Below are 18,786 nucleotides of genomic sequence, written 5' to 3' on the forward strand. Positions count from 1 at the left end.
ACTGACAAAGAATATGAACTTTAGTTGAGATGGGAAACCACTGGAGTATTATAGCCCAGGGATTACTGTTAATTTTCTAAGAAAAAGACTGACCAGTGGCTCTTTGCAAATATACTGTAATACAGGTAAGGGTGGAAGCAGGAAGACCAGCTAGGGGGCTGGTGGAGTAGTTCAGGTGAGAACCCACAGTGAAGAGAAAAACAATAATGACCTGAAATAGGCTGTCTTGAGAAAATCAAATGAATCTAAAAGTAGGTAATAAAGTGGTAAATAGACAAGTCACAGAAAAAGAAATGCAGATGATCCTTAAACACATCTTCACACATAAGAGAAAGGCAAGTGACAGCTATACTGCCGTGTCTTTCCTAGTGAGAGAAATTCCAAAAACATGACAATACATTCTCGGGTCTGGCTGTAAGGAAAGTTGCATTCATAAATTGCTGGTGGAAATGCAAGATGGCTCAATTTCATGAAGGAGAATTTGGCACAATCTCACAACCTTGCAAATGCATTTAAACCAGACATCCTACTTTGAGGAATTTTAACCTGAAGAGATACTCCATAAATATGAAACAACCTATGCACAAAGTTCTTGTTGCATTATTTTCAATAGCTAAATATTGGAAATAACTGAAAGGTCTAGCAAGGGACTAGTAAAATAAACTGGTCCCAGGTCTTTGCTACTGTAAACAGTGCCACAATGAACGTATGTGTGCATACATCTTTATAATAGAATGATTTATAATCCTTTGGGTATAGAGGTGGTTCTGCAAAAAATAAAAAAATAAGAAATAATTACATAAAAAAAATAAACTGGTACTTCCACATAAGGGAGAACCATGGAGCTGCAAAAAAGAGGAAGATGTCTTTTTACTTCTGTGGAGTCATTCCCAAGATAGGTTATGCAGAAAAGCAAAAAGGAGAACATGCAGTAATATCCATGAAAGAAAGCAGGGGAAATCATGTGTATTTGATTATTTTTTTTTTAAAACAACGTTGGGAAATTCTTGATGACCTCTGACTGTTTTCTCCCTAACTTCAGTGGGTAGCCAAAGTGCACATTTTCTCAAAATGTTATTTTGTTGGGAAAAAAAACATAGAAGATGGTGCTGTAGGACCAACTCAGGATTGCAGCTCCCAGTGAAAGCGCAGAGGGTGAGTGGACTCCGCATTTCCAGATGGATCTTTATTGCCCACAGACCAGGAGATTCCCAGGTGTAGGAGCCCCACGGGCTGCCAGTGTGGCTGTTTGGGCCAGCACAGCTGTTTGGGCCGGCACAGCTGTTTGGGCCGGTGCTGCAGCGCAGCGGCACTCCATACAAAATACACTGGTTTGATTGCCCTGTTAAACCGGCAATTGGAGATTTTGGAAGGCAGATTAGCACATTCATCTGATTAAACGGGACTTAAACAGAAAGCCCGTCCAGGAGATTCCCGGGCAGCAACATGATTCCAGCTGGCGCAGTGGGTTGCTGCACGGGAAATCACACAGATCCCGGCGCCCTTTCAGCAGGTGACTGGAACACCTGGGAGAGAGTCAACCATTCAACTTAAAAAAAAAAAAAGGCTCTGAGGCAGGGAGCCAGGTGATCAGGCTCAGCAGGTCTCACCCCCACAAAAACAAACAAAACAGCAATTGGAAATGTGTGCGGTTGAGAGTTTCACGGCAAGCACAGCTGAACCCAGGATGGTGCAGCTCGGTGAAGGAGGGGCATCTGCCATTACCGAGGCACTCCACCCCTATGGAGGTACTCAGCCATTGTTGACGCAGCCTGCCGTTGCTGAGGAACCCCACCATAACAGAGAGAGTCTGCCATTACAGAGGCGGGCCACCATTGCCACTCTAACCACACCCATATAAACAAGACTACAGGGAATTACACATGGCAGCAGGGTGGAGCCCACAGCAACAGGGCAGAACCCAGAGCAGCTCAGCTTAGCCTCTGCAGGCAGGCAGTGACTAGACTGCCCCCTTGCTAGGCAGGATAGTGCAATGGATACTCATAAATAAAGCCCTAACACCCCAGGACACAACACCTGAGGAAAAAAAGGGGCTTTATGAGTTTCCTGCAGCAGACCTAAACGCACCTGCCTAGCAGCCCTGAATGAACAATGGAGTGCACAGCTCAGCACTTGAGCTCCTATAAAGTACAGACTGTCTCCTCAAGCAGCTCCCTGACCCCCGTATATCCAAAGAGTCACCTAACAAAGGACTGATCGGACTAACATTTGGCAGGCATCATTCAGGGACAAAGATAGGAGAAGAAGAAACTGGTAGCAACCCTCATGGTTCTCCAGCTGCTACAGGTGTTCCCCAGGCAAGCAGGGCCTGGAGTGGACCTCAGCAGTCCTACAGCAGAGGGGCCAGACTGTTAAAAGGAAAACTAAGAAACAGAAATACCTCATCATCAGCAATCTGAACGTCCACTCAGAGACCCAATCAGAAAATCAGCAACTACTCAGACGACAGGTGGATAAATGCACAAAGATGGGAAGAAACCAGTACAAAAAGGAGGAAAACACCCAAAATCAGAACACCTCGCCATCTACAAGGGACCACAACTTCTCACCAGCAAGGGAACAAAGCTGGATGGAGAATGAGTGTGATGAAATGACAGAATCAGACTTCAGAAGGTGGGTGATGAGAAACATCCATGAGCTAAAAGAACATGTTCTAACTCAATGCAAAGAAACTAAGAACCTCGAAAAAAAGATTTGAGGAAATGATAACAAGAATGGACAACTTAGAGAGGAATATGAGTGAATTGAAGGAGCTGAAAAACACAACATGAGAACTTCGTGAAGCATGCACAAGTTTCAACAACCAAATTGACCAAGCAGAAGAAAGGATATCAGATGTCAAAGATCAACTCAATGAAATAAAATGAGAAGGCAAGATTAGAGAAAGAAGCACAAAAAGGAATGAACAAAGTCTCCAAGAAATGTGGGACTATGTGAAGAGACCTAATCTATGTTTGATAGGTGTACCTGAATGTGACAAAGAGAATGAATCCAAGCTGGAAAATACTCTTCAGGATATTATCCAGGAAAATTTCCCAAACCTAGCAAGGCAGGCCAATATTCAAGTTTAGGAAATACAGAGAACACCACAAAGATATTCTACAAAAAGAGCAACCCCAAGGCACATAATCGTCAGATTTACCAGGGTTGAAATGAAGGAGGAAATACTAAGGGCAGCAAGAGAGAAAGGTCAGGTCACGCACAAAGGGAAGCCCATCAGACTCACAGCAGATCTCTCGGCAGAAACCCTACAAGACAGAATAGAGTGGGGGCCAATATTCAACATCCTTAAAGAAAAGAACTTTCAACCCAGAATTTCATATCCAGCCAAACTGAGCTTCATAAGTGAAGGAAAAATAAAATCCTTTGCGAACAAGGAAGTACTTAGAGATTTTGTCACCATCAGGCCTGCTTTACAAGAACTCCTGAAAGAGGCACTACACATAGAAAGGAACAACCAGTATCAGCCATTCCAAAAACATACCAAATGCTAAAGAGCATCAACAAAATGAAGAATCTGCATGAACTAACGGGCAAAACAGCCAGCTAGCATCAAAATGGCAGTATCAAATTCACATATAACAATATTAACCCTAAATGTAAATGGGCTAAATGCACCAATCAAAAGACACAGACTGGCAAATTGAATAAAAAGCCAAAACCCATCAGTGTGCTGTATCCAGGAAACCCATCTCACATGCAAGAATACACAAAGGCTCAAAATAAAGGGATGGAGGAAGATTTACCAAGCAAATGGAGAGAGAGAGAAAAAAAGCAGGAGTTGCAATTCTCATCTCTGATAAAATAGACTTTGTGCAGAAAGCAACAAAGATCAAAAGAGACAAAGAAGGACATTACATAATGGTAAAAGGATTGATACAACAAGAAGAGCTAATGATCCTAAATATATCTATGGACCCAATACAGGAGCACCCAGATATATAAGGCAAGTTCTTAATGACTTACAAAGAGACTTAGACTCCCACACAATAATAGTGGGAGACTTTAACACTCCACTGTCAATATTAGGCAGATCAACCAGACAGAAAATTAACAAGGATATCCAGGACTTGAACTCAGACCTGGAACAAGCAAACCTGATAGACATCTACAGAACTCTCCACCCCAAATCCACAGAATATACATTCTTCTCAGCACCACATCACACCTACTCTAAAATTGACCACATAATTGGAAGTAAATCACTCCTAAGCAAATGAAAAACAACTGAAATTATAACAGTCTCTCAGACCATAGTGCAATCAAGTTAAAACTCAGAATTCAGAAACGAACTCATAACCGCACAGCTTCATGGAAACTGAACAACTGGCTCTTGAATATTGACTGGATAAACAATGAAATGAAGGCAGAAATAAAGAAGTTCTTCGAAACCAATGAGAATGAAGACACAACATACCAGAATCTCTGGGACATATTTAAAGCAGTCTCTAGAGGAAAATATATAGCAATAAGTGCCCACGTGAGAAGAGTGGAGAGATCCAAAATTGACACCCTATCGTCAAAATTGAAAGAGCTAGAGGAGCAAGATAAAAAAAAAAAAAAACCTCAAAACCTAGCAGAAGACAAGAAATAACTAAGATCAGAGCAGAACTGAAGGAGACAGAGATACAAAAAACCCTTCAAAAAATCAATAAATCCAAGAGCTGGTTTTTTGAAAAGATCAACAAAATAGACCACTAACCAGATTGATAAAAAAGAAAAGAGAGAATAACCAAATACATGCAATAAAAAACGATAAAGGGGGAATCACCACAGATTCCACAGAAATTCAAACCATCATCAGAGAATATTACAAACAACTCTATGCATATAAACTAGTAAACCTGGAAGAAATGGATAAGTTCCTGGACACTTGTGTCCTCCCAAGCCTAAACCAGGAGGAAGCTGAAACTATGACTAGACCAATAACAAGATCTGAAGTTGAGGCAGCAATTAAGAGCCTACCACACAAAAAAAGCCCAGGTCCAGATGGGTTCACAGCCGAATTCTATCAGACACACAAAGAGGAACTGTTACCATTCCTTCTGAAACTATTCCAAATAATCCAAAAAGAGGGAATCCTTCCAAAATCATTTTATGAGACCAACATCATCCTGATACCAAAACCCAGCAGAGACTCAAGAAGAAAAGAAAACTTCAGGCCAACATCCATGATGAACATAGATGCAAAAATCTTCAATAAAATACTGGCAAGCCGATTGCAACAGCACATCAAAAAGCTTATCCACCATGATCAAGTAGGATTCATCCCGGAAATGCAAGGCTGGTTCAACATACGCAAGTCTATCAATGTAATTCACCACATAAACAGAACCAAAAACAAAAACCACATGATTGTCTCAATCAACGCAGAGCAGGCATTTGACAAAATTCAACAGCCCTTTATGCTAAAAACCCTCAATAAACTCGGTATTGATGGAACATATCTCAAAATAATAAAAGCTATTTATGACAAACCAACAGCCAATATCATACTGAATGGGCAAAAACTGGAAGCATTCCCTTTGAAATCTGGCATTAGACAAGGATGTCCTCTCTCACCACTCCTATTCAATATAGTACTGGAAGTTCTAGCCAGAGCAATCAGGCAAGAAAAAGAAATAAAGGGTATTCGAATAGGAAAGGAGGAAGCCAAATTGTCTCTATTTGCAGACTATATGATAGTATATCTAGAAGACCCGATCGTCTCAGCCCAAAAACTCCTGAAACTGATAAGCAACTTCAGCAAAGTCTCAGGATACAAAATCAATGTGCAAAAGTCACAAGCATTCCTATACACCAATAACAGACTTAAAGAGAGCCAAATTAAGAACGAACTGCCATTCACAATTGCTACAAAGAGAATAAAATACCTAGGAATACAACTAACAAGGAACGTAAAGGACCTCTTCAAGGAGAACTACAAACCACTGCTCAATGAAATAAGAGAGGACACAAACAGATGGAGAAACATTCCATGTTCATGGTTAGGAAGCATCAATATCGTGAAAATGTCCATACTGCCCAAAGTAATTTACAGACTCAACGCTATCCCCATCAAGCTACCATTGACTTTCTTCACAGAACTGGAAAAAACTACCTTGAACTTCGTATGGAACCAAAAGAGAGCCCACACAGCCAAGTCAATTCTAAGCAAAAAGAACACAGCAGGAGACATCACAGTACCAGACTTCAAACTATACTACAAGGCTACAGTAATCAAAACAGCATGATACTGGTACCAAAACAGAGATATAGACCAATGGAACAGAACAGAGGCATCGGAGGCAACACAACATATCCGCAACTATGCAATCTTTGACAAACCTGACAAAAACAAGCAATGGGGCAAGGATTCTCTGTTTAATAAATGGTGTTGGAAAAACTGGCTAGCCATGTGCAGAAAGCAGCAACTGGACCCCTTCCTGACACCTTACACTAAAATTAACTCCAGATGGATTAAAGACTTAAACATAAGACCTGGCACCATAAAAACCCTAGAAGAAAATCTAGGCAAAACCATTCAGGACATAGGAGTAGGCAAGGACTTCATGATCAAAACACCAAAAGCAGTGGCAACAAAAGCCAAAATAGACAATGGGACCTAATCAAACTCCACAGCTTCTGCACAGCAAAAGAAACAGTCAGTAGAGTGAATCAGCAACCAACAGAATGGGAAAAAATTTTTGCAGTTTACCCATCTGACAAAGGGCTGATATCCAGAATTTACAAAGAACTAAAACAGATTTACAAGAAAAAAAACAAACAAGCCCATCCAAAAATGGGCAAAGGATATGAACAGACACTTTACAAAAGAAGACATACATGAGGCCAACAAACATATGAAGAAATGCTTATCATCACTGGTCATTAGAGAAATGCAAATCAAAACTACATTGAGATACCATCTCATGCCAGTTAGAGAATGGCGATCATTAAAAAGTCTGGAGACAACAGATGCTGGAGAGGATGTGGAGAAATAGGAACACTTTTACACTGCTGGTGGGAGTGTAAATTAGTTCAACCATTGTGTTAGACAGTGTGGCGATTCCTCAAGGACCTAGAAATAGAAATTCCATTTGACCCATCAATCCCATTACTGGGTATATATCCAAAGGACTATAAATTGTTCTGCTATAAGGACCCATACACATGAATGTTCATTGCAGCACTGTTTACAATAGCAAAGACCTGGAACCAACCCAAATGCCCATCGATGATAGACTGGACTGGAAAAATATGGCACATATACACCATGGAATATTATGCAGCCATCAAAAACGATGAGTTCGTGTCCTTTGTAGGGATGTGGATGAATCTGGAGAACATCATTCTCAGCAAACTGACACAAGAACAGAAAATGAAATACTGCATGTTTTCACTCATAGGCGGGTGATGAACAGTGAGAACACATGGACACAGGGAGGGGAGCACTACACACTGGGGTCTATTGGGGGGAATAGGGGAGGGACAGTGGAGGGGGGAGCTGGGGAGGGATAGCATGGGGAGAAATGCCAGATGTGGGTGAAGGGGAGGAAGGCAGCAAATCACACTGCCATGTGTGTACTTATGCAACTATCTTTCATGTTCTGCACATGTACCCCAAAACCTAAAATGCAAAAAGAAATGTCAAGCTGGGAGTTAGTCAGAATTTGAGCCCTTCTCTTGGGCCAGGCACCTCCTCCAGGGCATCAATGTCTCCCTGCATTGGAGTTGGGGTGTAAGAGGATTTGGAAAAGGACCAGAGTCCTCACTTTGGAGTCCATGGTGTGGACTCCTGGTCTCAGGCACCTGCCCCTTGCTCTTGGTCACTGAGCTCAACTGCCTTCTTTGAATTGTCTCCTCTCATTAGACATTCAGGTATTCAGACATTCAGTGATCTCCATTCTCAGGGAACCAACTAAATTCCCTGCCTTAGATTGATTACTCATCAGTATTGTTACTCTGAGCAAATCACTGAATCTTTCTAAATTTCAGTGCCCTGAACCATAAAACAGAAGTCAGCTCCTACTCTTCCCATATCACATCACAAGAGATAACAGATTTTTTTCCCCGTGAGCTGTAAAGCATCATGCCCATGCCAATGTGGAAAGGTGGAGCTTTGTCCTTCCTGACCTGTCACCTTCCATGTCCCTTCTCTGGAGGTCACCAGTGCTGCGTGTCTTCCTTATTCTTCCGGATGTGTAACAGTTGAACACTTATGTAGTACAGCACTTATGAAGTACTTGTCATCTTTCTTCAGGCTGTGTCTGCATTTATCTTTAGCCTCATAACATCATAGTAATAAGCAGTCCCTAGCAACAAGTTCACATCCCAGAACAGAGAGCTGAGGACAGAGGAACTTAATGATATTCCCAGGAACATGTAGCTTAGATTTCAGGCCAGGCACAGGCACCATGCTCTGGTCACTGTGTCATGTTGACTTTCTACATTGTCTCATCTAAAGAAAGCCACTATTCCCATGCAACTCACCTGTGGGGTATTTTATGCACACCACACTGCAGGATCTCATTTCCTAATCGCCACTTGGTTCTTGTGGGTCCACCAGGTAGCTAGTGATAGAGAGACCCAAAATTTGACCTGGGAATACATTATTAATACTTTTGCCAGGAAGATGTCAACACCCCTCTCTCTTATAAGCGCATTTCCCAGTGTCTTCATAAAGGAATATGAAAAGAAAAAGATCCTTTCTGCCCGTGGACGCCGCTGAGGCAACATCGGTAAATTTCTCTCTTTTCCCGCGATCATGTCTAAGTCAGAGTCTTCTAAAGAGCCGGAACCGCTGAGGAAGCTCTTCATTGGAGGGTTGAGCTTTGAAACAGCCAATGAGAGTCTGAGGAGCCATTTTGAGCAATGGGCAATGCTCACAGACTCTGTGGTAATGGGAGATCCAAACACCAAGCACTCCAGAGGCTTTGGGTTCGTCACATATGCAACTGTGGAGGAGGTGGATGCAGCCATGAATGCAAGGCCACACAAAGTGGATCGAAGGGTTGTGGAACCAAAGAGAGCTGTCTCAAGAGATAATTCTCAAAGACCAGGTGCCCACTTAACTGTGAAAAAAATATTCATTGGTGGCATTAAGGAGACGCTGAAGAACATCACCTAAGAGATTATTTTGAACAGTATGGAAAAATGGAAGTGATTGAAATCATGACTGACAGAGGCAGTGGCAAGAAAAGGGGCTTTGCCTTTGTAACCTTTGACGACCATGACTCCGTGGATAAGCTTGTCGTTCAGAAATACCAGACTGTGAATGGCCACAACTGTGAAGTTAGGAAAGCCCTGTCAAACAAAGCTACTGCTTCATCCAGCCAAAGAGGTCCAAGTGGTTCTGGAAATTTTGGTGCTGGCTGTGGAGGTGGTTTCAGTGGGAATGACAACTTTGGTCATGGAGGAAACTTCAGTGGTCATGGTGGCTTTGGTGGCAGCCATGGTGGTGGTGGATATGGTGGCAGTGGGGATGGCTATAATGGATTTGGTAATGATGGAGCCAATTTTGGAGGTGGTGGAAGCTACAATGATTTTGGCAGTTATAACAATAAGTCTTCAAATGTTGTACCCATGAAGGGAGGAAACTTTGGAGGCAGAAGTTCTGGCCCCTATGGTGGTGGCGGCCAATACTTTGCCAAACCACGAAACCAAGGTGGCTCTGGCGGTTCCAGTGGCAGCAGTAGCTATGGCAGTGGCCGAAGATTTTAATTAGGAAACAAAGCTTAGCAGGAGAAGAGAGCCAGACACGTGACAGGGAAGCTACAGGTTACAACAGATTTGTGAACTCAGCCAAGCACAGTGGTGGCAGGGCCGAGCTGCTACAAAGAAGACATGATTTAGACAAATACTCCTGTGTATGGGCAAAAAAACTCGAGGACTGTATTTGTGACTAATTGTATAACAGGTTATTTTAGTTTCTGTTCTGTGGAAAGTGTAAAGCATTCCAACAAAGGTTTTAATGTAGATTTTTTCTTTTACTTTTTTTTTTTTTGCACCCATGCTGTTGATTGCTAAAGTAATAGTCTGATTGTGACGCCGAATAAATGTCTTTTTTTTTTTTTAATGTGCTGTGTAAAGTTAGTCTACTCTGAAGCCATCTTGGTAAATTTCCCCAACAGTGTGAAGTTAGAATTTCTTCAGGGTGATGCCAGGTTCTATTTGGGATTTATATGCAACATGCTTGGGTGGAGAAGCCAATGTCTTCAGAAACCTTGGTGTAGTTGAACTAATAGTTACTGTTGTGACCTGAAGTTCACGATTAAAAGGGATTACCCAAGCAAAATCATGGAATTATTGGTTATAAAGATGATTGCTGGCACATCCTATGCAATATATCTAAATTGAATAATGGTACCAGATAAAATTATAGATGGGAATGAAGCTTGTGTATCATCCATTATCATGTGTAATTAATAAGCAATTTAATTCTCTTGGAAAAAAAGAAAAGGATAATAGATTCAAATAAAAGATGTGCCTGGGGTGGATCCTTGGGGAATAAAGTGTACCCGCTGGCCCCACAGCTGTTTAGCAGCATCAAAATAGGCTGTGGCCCAAGAGAAAGGTTAACAACCCACTTCATTGAAGTCACTGTGGGAATTCACTGAGTTGATTCACCAGAAATAATTGCATATTCAGTGTACCATATTTACAGACAAAATACAAAATCTGTCATAATTTTTTGTATTAAAGTATATAATTTGCATCCATAAATTCACCTTTTTGAAAGATACAATACGTGGTTTTTAGTATATTCTGGTTTTGCCATCATCTCGAATACCTAATTCCAGCTCATTTTAATCACCCCAAAAAGAAAGCCCTTACCCCTATCAGCTAGCCCCATTCTCTCTAACCACCCTGCCTTGCCAAACTCTAATCTGCTTTCTGTCTAGGGCTTTTACTATTCTGGACATTTCATGCACACAGAATCATAAAATGGGCTGCCTTTTAGTGGGCTAGAGGCAGAAAATCTTGAGCCCAGGCCATCTTCAGAGCAGGAACAGGGTTGAACTTTCAGTCCCATCCATGAACTCAGTTAGGAGACCATTTACTCGGTGAGGGGTCCATGGTTGTCCCATCACCAAGGGCATGAAAAGGCTGGAAAAGGAAACACTCCAGTGCAGCTTTCAGTTTTACAATGCACTTAGCTATAAAAGCGAATGGCAAGTCCTACAGTTGGAAAACGGTTAATTTTATATAACCTTATAAGTCAATCATTGTATTCACTGTCCCAACCAACTTAGCAAGCCCTAGAATGCTCCTTCAAGACCCTGGTGTTCATGTCACTAGTGCTGGAACGTGGGGTGAAGCTGAGGTACACAGTTGACCTATTGTGATCAAATGGCTCAGACTCAGGGTTGACAGTGGCCAGGCCGGAAACAGAGCATGGGGCTGAGATCTCAACCATGAAGAGTATCCAATTCTAAAGACAGGGCATAGGGTACAGTTAGTTTATGGTTATGGCTGGAGCCATCACGGATAGCCTGTGTGAGGGTAGAACTCACGTGCATTGTGTTGAATGAGAAAGGTACCATGCCCAGCACAGAATGGGCATCCACTGGTTGTCTGATGGAACCTCTGTCAGAATTCTATTCAGCTAGGAATTGGGGCCAGGTCACACTAGGTCAAGGCAGGGTGAACATGACGTGAGGGCTACAGGCAAGAATAGTCTTTCACAGGACTCGGCTACCCTAGACCCCATCCCACCAGGTCTTCCTCCCTCCCTCACTCGTGTGGCTCAGCCCCTTCATGTGCACCTACAGCCTGAGGTCAGAGACACTCATCCCGGGGTACCTGACACACGTGAGGTGGCTTTGGGAGATGCACTTTGAAGCCCTCCTCCTCAGTGCTGGGCACTGTTGGGCCCCTGTCAGTGCTTCCAGCACATCAGCGCTATGACAGGTGCCTTCACCAGAGCTGTTGGGTGACCAGGCCATGCCTGGCACAGAACCTGAAAGGGCATGGAGCTCTAGGGCCACATTGGGGCAGATAAGTGTGTTCTTTTGGAGCTTAATCACAGCTACCCCATCCCCAAATCACAACCTACAAGTTAAAAAAACTTAAAAGTCCTAATTCCTACCACCCAGTAGCTCCTAGCTACTGGCTTGTCCCACTGCCCTTGTCCAGCCTTGGCTGTCTGGGGTGGCAGTTGTGCCTTTGGGCTGCAGTTGAATGACACTGTCAGTGCAGTGCAGCCTGGTGCTTGGGGAGGTGGAGCCTGCGGCTGCACTCCCACCTCATCCTTGGTCCCACTGGGGGCATGAGCCTCCCGAGTTTCTGGAAGCCCTCACCCCTCCATCTCTCCCCCTGCAGCCTTGGCCCTCGCTGCCCCATCCCTGTGGCCCCTTTCTCTTCTTCTTTTCTGGCCTGTTCAGCCTCTCCCCTGAGACTGCTTTCCTTGGGACTCCTGCCTGGATTGGGACCCCTCTGGGGCCTTGCACCTGCCTCCCCTGCTGTGTGCACAGCGCTGGTGGCCTCTCCCTCTGCCTGACACCCCCTCCCCGAGGCTGGCCTGGGTCTCGCTCAGACTGGATCTTAGACAGACGCCCCTCATGAATGTTAGCTGAGGGCTGACTGTGGTCTTGGCCGCTCACACGCCTTCATTCATCAAATCCTGGCAAAAACAGGAGGAGGCCTCTCATCTTAGCATCTCCATTTTTCAGATGATGACACTGAGTCACCGTGTGATTAAATCACTTCCTCAGCCGGGTGCAGTGGTTCACGCCTATGATCTCAGCACTTTGGGAGGCTGAGGTGGGTGGATCACCAGAGGTCAGGAGTTCGAGACCAACCTGGCCAACATGGTGAAACCCCGTCTCTACCAAAAATACAAAAAAAAAAATAGCTGGATATGGTGGCACATGCCTGTAATCCCAGCTACTCAGGAGGCTGAGAGAGGAGAATCGCTGGAACCAGGGAGTCAGAGGTTACAGTGAGCCGAGATTGCACCACTGCACTCCAGCCTGGGCAACAGAGCAAAACTCCATCTCAAAAAAAAAAAAAAAAAAAAGAAAGAAAAGAAGAAGCGTCACACACACAAAAAAAATCACTTCCTGAAGGTCACAGAGGAAGTGATGAAGCTGGGAATGGAACCCTGAAAATCCACTGCAGAGTTTACACACATCCTGTCCCGCTGGGTCACTCTGCCCCAGGAGAAAGGACAGAAACTCCCAGCCCCACAGCTCTGGGGAACCCACCTCTGGAACCCCTGGGCCAGAGACCACCCAGCTGCCTCTCAAGGCTCTGAGAAATTCCTGGTTCCAGAATCCACCGCCCCCCAACCCACGATACACATGCACACAGACAGCCACAGAGACACCCGAGTCACACACAGTCTCACACAGACACAGACACATATCCTTGGCATCGGACCAGCTGCAGGAAGAACACAGCTGCCTGAGCCTTTCACTTCAGCTTTTCCTAAATTTGCTTTGAGGAAGTCGCTGCTGCCTCGGAGTCCTCCCTGGTCTCTCATGCGCTCCAGACCACATCTTCCCCACCCTCCCTTCTCTGGAAGGCTGGAGAACAGAGACCCAAAGGGCCCTGCCCTAGCGGCAGTGGGAAGGATGCGTGGTGACCACGACACAGAAGTGCATTCTGCTGCTGTCGGACGAGTGCTGTCAGAGAAGCACAGAGTGCAGAAGAGCAGCAGAACCTGGAACAGAGCAAGGCAGAGCGGAGTGCAGGGTCAGGAGCCCTGGGGCAGCAAGGTTGCAGCTGAGAAAGTGGCCTCTGCAAAGTTCTAGGGACCAGCATTCCAGGACGTGGGGAGAGCCAATGCAAAGGCCTCTGAGGCGGGGACCAGCCTATCTCATTGCAGGAACAGAGAGGAGACCAGTGTGGCCATGAGGCCGGGGAAGGGGCGGGTCCTGAGCTCTCACTCTGCGTCCAGCGGAGCTATGCAGGGCGTGCAGCAGAGGCAGGGTGCAATCTGACCGGGGTTTGTTCAACGCTGGCTGCCAGGTGGAGGATAGATGTGAGCATCAAGAACAGAGCAGGACTGGGCAATGGTGCCTCACATCTGTAATCACAGCACTTTGGGAGGCCAAGGCAGGCGGATCACTTGAGGTCAGGAGTTTGAGACCAGCCTGGCCAATGTGGCAAAACCCCGTCTCTACTAAAAATACAAAAAGAAACAAATGAACAAAAATAGCCAGATGTGGTGGCAGGAGCCTGTAATCCCAGCTACTCAGGAGGCTGAGGCAGAAGAATCACTTGAACCCGGGAGACTGAGGTGGGGGTAAGCCAAGATTGTGCCACTGCACTCCAGCCTGGGCAACAGAGGGAGATGCCATCTCAAAAAAAAAAAAAAAAAGAACAGAAGCAGGAAACCAGCCAGGAGACCAGGGGGGCTGGGGCGCTGCTGTTCCACCAGGGCCACGCAGCCCTGACCATCTGGGCAACCTTGGGCAAGTCACCTCATTCATTCTGAGTTTACATGTGCCTTCAGGCAATGGGTCTTTCAACAGACACTCACGGAACTCCTACTATGTGCTCAGCACTGTGCTAGGTGCAGCGGGTACAAGAATAGCCAGACAGACACAACCCGGGACCCAAGGAGGTCGCCGCCTGGCTGGGAAGATGGATGCAGAGCACAAAGCAGGGAGGGAGAAGCAGAGAGTGCAAAAAAGCAAACATCAGGCGACCCCAATGCAGGTGGGGATCAAGGGAGGCTTCCAGGAGGAGGTGACATTGGAGCCAATCCTAGAAGGGCAAGTTGGGGTTCCCACCCCAGACAAGAGGGAACAGCATTCCAGGCAGGGAGGACAGCTGCCCGGGAGCTCAGCTTTGGCCTCCCACTTTGCCAAGGGGCTTCCTTTTCTCTCCCTCCGCAAGTAGTTTCTTCTCCTGTGAACTTGGGGTCACCTGTGTGCCTGCCACCCCCTTCCCCAGGTGGGTGTGAGGAGCAAATGGTCCATGTGTGACAGGAGCAGGTGCAATGCTTAGTTCACGGGGCATGATGAGCATGAGATCCACTTCCCACACCCGCCCACCCATCCAGGATGGAGAAGGGAGCCCCCTGGGATGAGGTTTAGTGGAAGATCTCAGGGAAGGCCTCCCACAGCCCACCCACAAATGTCTCCCTAACTCGCTACCTGCTGTGCCTGAAGTCTCTCTCACAAACTCACTCTGAGGTTGCCGGACCAAATTGAGGACTAGCTCAAACGGGTCGGGGGAAGCACCTCCCCCTAAGTCGCACCCACCAGTATGCCTTATCAATCAGTTTACCATTGCCATGGCAACACCCAGAAATTGCTGACCCCTTCCATAGCATCGACCCGAAAACCCAGAAGTTGCCCTCTTGTCTTGTAAATTTCTGCATCACTCACCCCTTCATTTGCATATAATTAAAACAGGTATAAATATGAGTGCAGCCCTGCTTCGGAGCGGCTGCTCTGGGCCCACGGCCTATGGGGTAGCCCAGCAGCCCTGCTCCAGGAGAAGCGAGAACTCTGCTGCTGCCGTTCACTGTCCCTTCAGTGAAAGGTGCTGTTTACACCACCTGCTGCCCTTGAATTCTTTCCTGGGAGAGGCCAAGAACCCTCCCAGGCTAAATCCTAATTTGGCTAAGCCTTGCCTGTCCTGCATCAGTCAATTCCTTGGCATCATAATTGCCCACCCTTCCTATTCAGGTCAGCCCTGGCAGGGATTCTTCAGCCTTCACAGCTCAGCTCAAGTCTCCCTCTTTCAGGAAGCCTTCCTGATTGCTACAGCCCACAGCAATTCTCTCTGTCAATCTTTGGACTCTGCACTGACCTTTGGCCTTTGGAGTCCCTGCCTCAGAGCTGAAAGGGCTCTGAGAAATTGTGCCACCCTGCCCTCCCTGAGCCCAAGCCCCCATGCTACAAACAAGGAAACTGAGGCCCAGACAGGCCTCACCAAGCCTGCACCTTGTGTCGTCACGGGAGCTGGGACAGGAGGCAGGCCACCTCAGCACCCAGCCCCGTCACTGTCCACCATGCCACACAGCCAGTGCGGACTGGGCTTGCCATTTGTTTGTTTCATGTTTTATTTATTTATTTGAGACAGAGTCTCGCTCTGTCGCCCAGGCTGCAGTGCAATAGCAAGAACTCAGCTCACTGCAACCTCTGCCTCCCAGGCTCAAGCAATTCTCCTGCCTCAGCCTCCCAAATAGCTGGAATTGCAGACACCCACCACCGTGACCAGCTAATTTTGTATTTTTAGTAGAGTCAGGGGTTTCACCATGTTGGCCAGGCTGGTCTTGAACTCCTGACTTCAGGTGATCTGCCCACCTCGGCCTCCCAAAGTGCTGGGATTACAGGCGTGAGCCACCATGCTGGGACCCATTTGCATGTTTTAAATTAAGTATAAAATCTTTCACACATGTGGAAGGAAGGGTGCAGATATCTAGCTGCAATGTGGGCGTTTCTCTGCAAATTGCCCTTTTTGCTCTGCACCGAGAGGTCCCTCCATGAGGGGCACTTGCAGCTCCAGCTCTACCTGCATTGAGGCATGGCGCTCCCAGGCCAAGGAGACAATGGTGTATATGGTGGCCTCGAGGCCAGTGGACTTTTGGATGATTTCCAGGCTCATGCTATTGATCTGTTTTTTTGTTTGTTTGTTTTTTGAGACTAAGTTTTGCTCTTGTTGCCCAGGCTGGAGTGCAATGGGGCAATCCTGGCTCACTGCAACCTCCACCTCCCAGGTTCAAGCAATTCTACTGCCTCAACCTCCCAAGTAGCTGGAACTACAGGCACTTTCCACCATGACTGGGTAATTTTGTATTTTTAGTAAAGACGGGGTTTCTCCATGTTGGTCAGGCTGGTCTCGAACTCCTGACCTGAGGTGATCCGCCCACCTCAGCCTCCTAAAGTGCTGTAATTACAGGCATGAGCCACCTCACCTGGCCCATTTATCAGGTTTTTAAAGATCAAAGTGTGGTGGCCAGGCGTGGTGGTGCACGGCTATAATCCCAGAACTTTAGGAGGCCAAGGCTGGAGAATTGCTTGAGCCCAGGGGTTCAAAAGCAGCCTTGGCAACATAGTGAGGCTCTGTCTCTACAAAATAATGTGTTAAAGATTAGCCAGGCACTGGGCTCGGTGGCTCACGCCTGTAATCCCAGAATTTTAGGAGGCTGATGTGGGCGGATCATGAGGTTGAGATTGAGATCATCCTGGCCAACATGGTGAAACCCCATCTCTACTAAAAATACAAAAATTAGCTGGGCGTGGTAGCTAATGCCTGTAGTCCCAACTACTCAGGAGGCTGAGGCAGGAGAATTGCTTGAACCCAGGAGGCGGAGGTTGTGGTGACCTGAGATCATGCCATTGCACTCCAGTCTGGGCAACAAGAGCGAAACATCGTCTCAAAAAAAAAAAAAAAAAAAAAAACTATTAGCCAGGCATGGTGGCGTGTGTCTGTAGTCCTGGCTATTTAGGAGGCTGTGGCAGGAGGATCGCTTGTGCCAGAAGGCCAAGGCTGTGGTGAGCCAGGATCACATCACTGTACTCCAGCCTGGGCAACAGAGTGAGACTTCATCTCAAAACCAAAAAATGGTCAAAATCTACCAGCTCCTGAATTCAAGGTCTCGTGTAAAACAAGCTCACCCAAATAGGTTTCCTAGGAACGGCCAGTAGGCACTTCATTTGTCCCTCTGACCCAGTCTCTTTCACCTCCCAGTCCTTCGCTGAGCACCTCCTGTGTGCTGGACCCTGCTGGGTGCCAGGCCGGCTGAGGTAGCTCTGAGGCGGAGGCTGGGCAGCAGCTCCACAGCTCCTGCTGCCGCCAGATCACCCCACTGCCCAAAGAAGCTGGAAATCCGAGTTCTGTGTGAAAGCGCCTGACTTGTAAAGGTCAGCTCCATTTAGTTTTCTTTCGCAACTCTGAGGACCAAACGAAACATAACTGCGGGGTGGGCTGGCCCTTGAGCTGCCAATTGCTGCCTCTGTCTTAGTGGAGAAGGTGGTGGGCTTTGGAGTGGGGGACTAAGTGGTGCCTCTGGACCTGGTTTCCTCTCAGAGCCCTGGCTTTGCCATCTGTGACATGGAAGTGACCTTGAAGGTATGACCTTCTCGTAGGCAAAACCAGTCATTCAGCAAGTATTTCCCAACTGAGGGCTGGGGGTCAGAGCCTGAAAGGGTGAGGGAGGAGTGCACGTTGAATAAAAAGCAGGTACTAGGAGCTGGGCTGGGCTCCTCGAGAGTCGCCCATTTAATCCTCAAGACAGCCTTTTTTTTTTTTCTTTCTTTTTTTTTGAGATGGAGTTTTGCTCTCGTTGCCCAGGCTGGAGTGCAATGGTGAGATCTTGGCTCACCGCAACCTCCGCCTCCCAGGTTCAAGCAATTCTCCTGCCTCTACCTCCCGAATAGCTGGGATTACAGGCATGTCCAGCTAATTTTGTATTTTTAGTAGAGATAGGGTTTATCCATGTTGGTCAGGCTGGTCTCGAACTCCTAATCTCAGGTGATTCCCCTTACCTTGGCCTCCCAAAGTGCTGGAATTTTAGGTGTGAGCCGCTGCGCCCAGCCAAGAGAGGTGTCCCAACACTGGGAAGAGGCTAGCCAGGAGCCACCCTCGGACAATTCTCTTCCAGGCACCACACCAGGATTGCAGACAGGGACACCAAGACACACCCGGGAGGAAGGATGACTCTGGTGGTCCCGCATGGCTGAGGCACAGCAGCCTGGGATGAGCTGGCAGGCTGCAGCCGCCTAGTGAAGAGCCTTGAATGCCTGATGCTTAGTTGGTGCTTAATAAGGGTTGGTAATGGTGATGTATGAATACAATTGACCCTCAAGCCTGGGCACAGTGGCT

General features: G+C 46.5%; 1 pseudogene; it reads left to right on the top strand.

The window, feature by feature from the left end:
• Positions 1–8,751: 8,751 nt before the first annotated feature.
• Positions 8,752–10,007, top strand: LOC100389652 (heterogeneous nuclear ribonucleoprotein A1-like; annotated as a pseudogene).
• The last annotated feature ends 8,779 nt before the right edge of the window (positions 10,008–18,786 follow it).

This window comes from Callithrix jacchus, chromosome 1 (genome assembly GCF_049354715.1).
Source record: "Callithrix jacchus isolate 240 chromosome 1, calJac240_pri, whole genome shotgun sequence".
Taxonomy (NCBI): domain Eukaryota; kingdom Metazoa; phylum Chordata; class Mammalia; order Primates; family Cebidae; genus Callithrix; species Callithrix jacchus.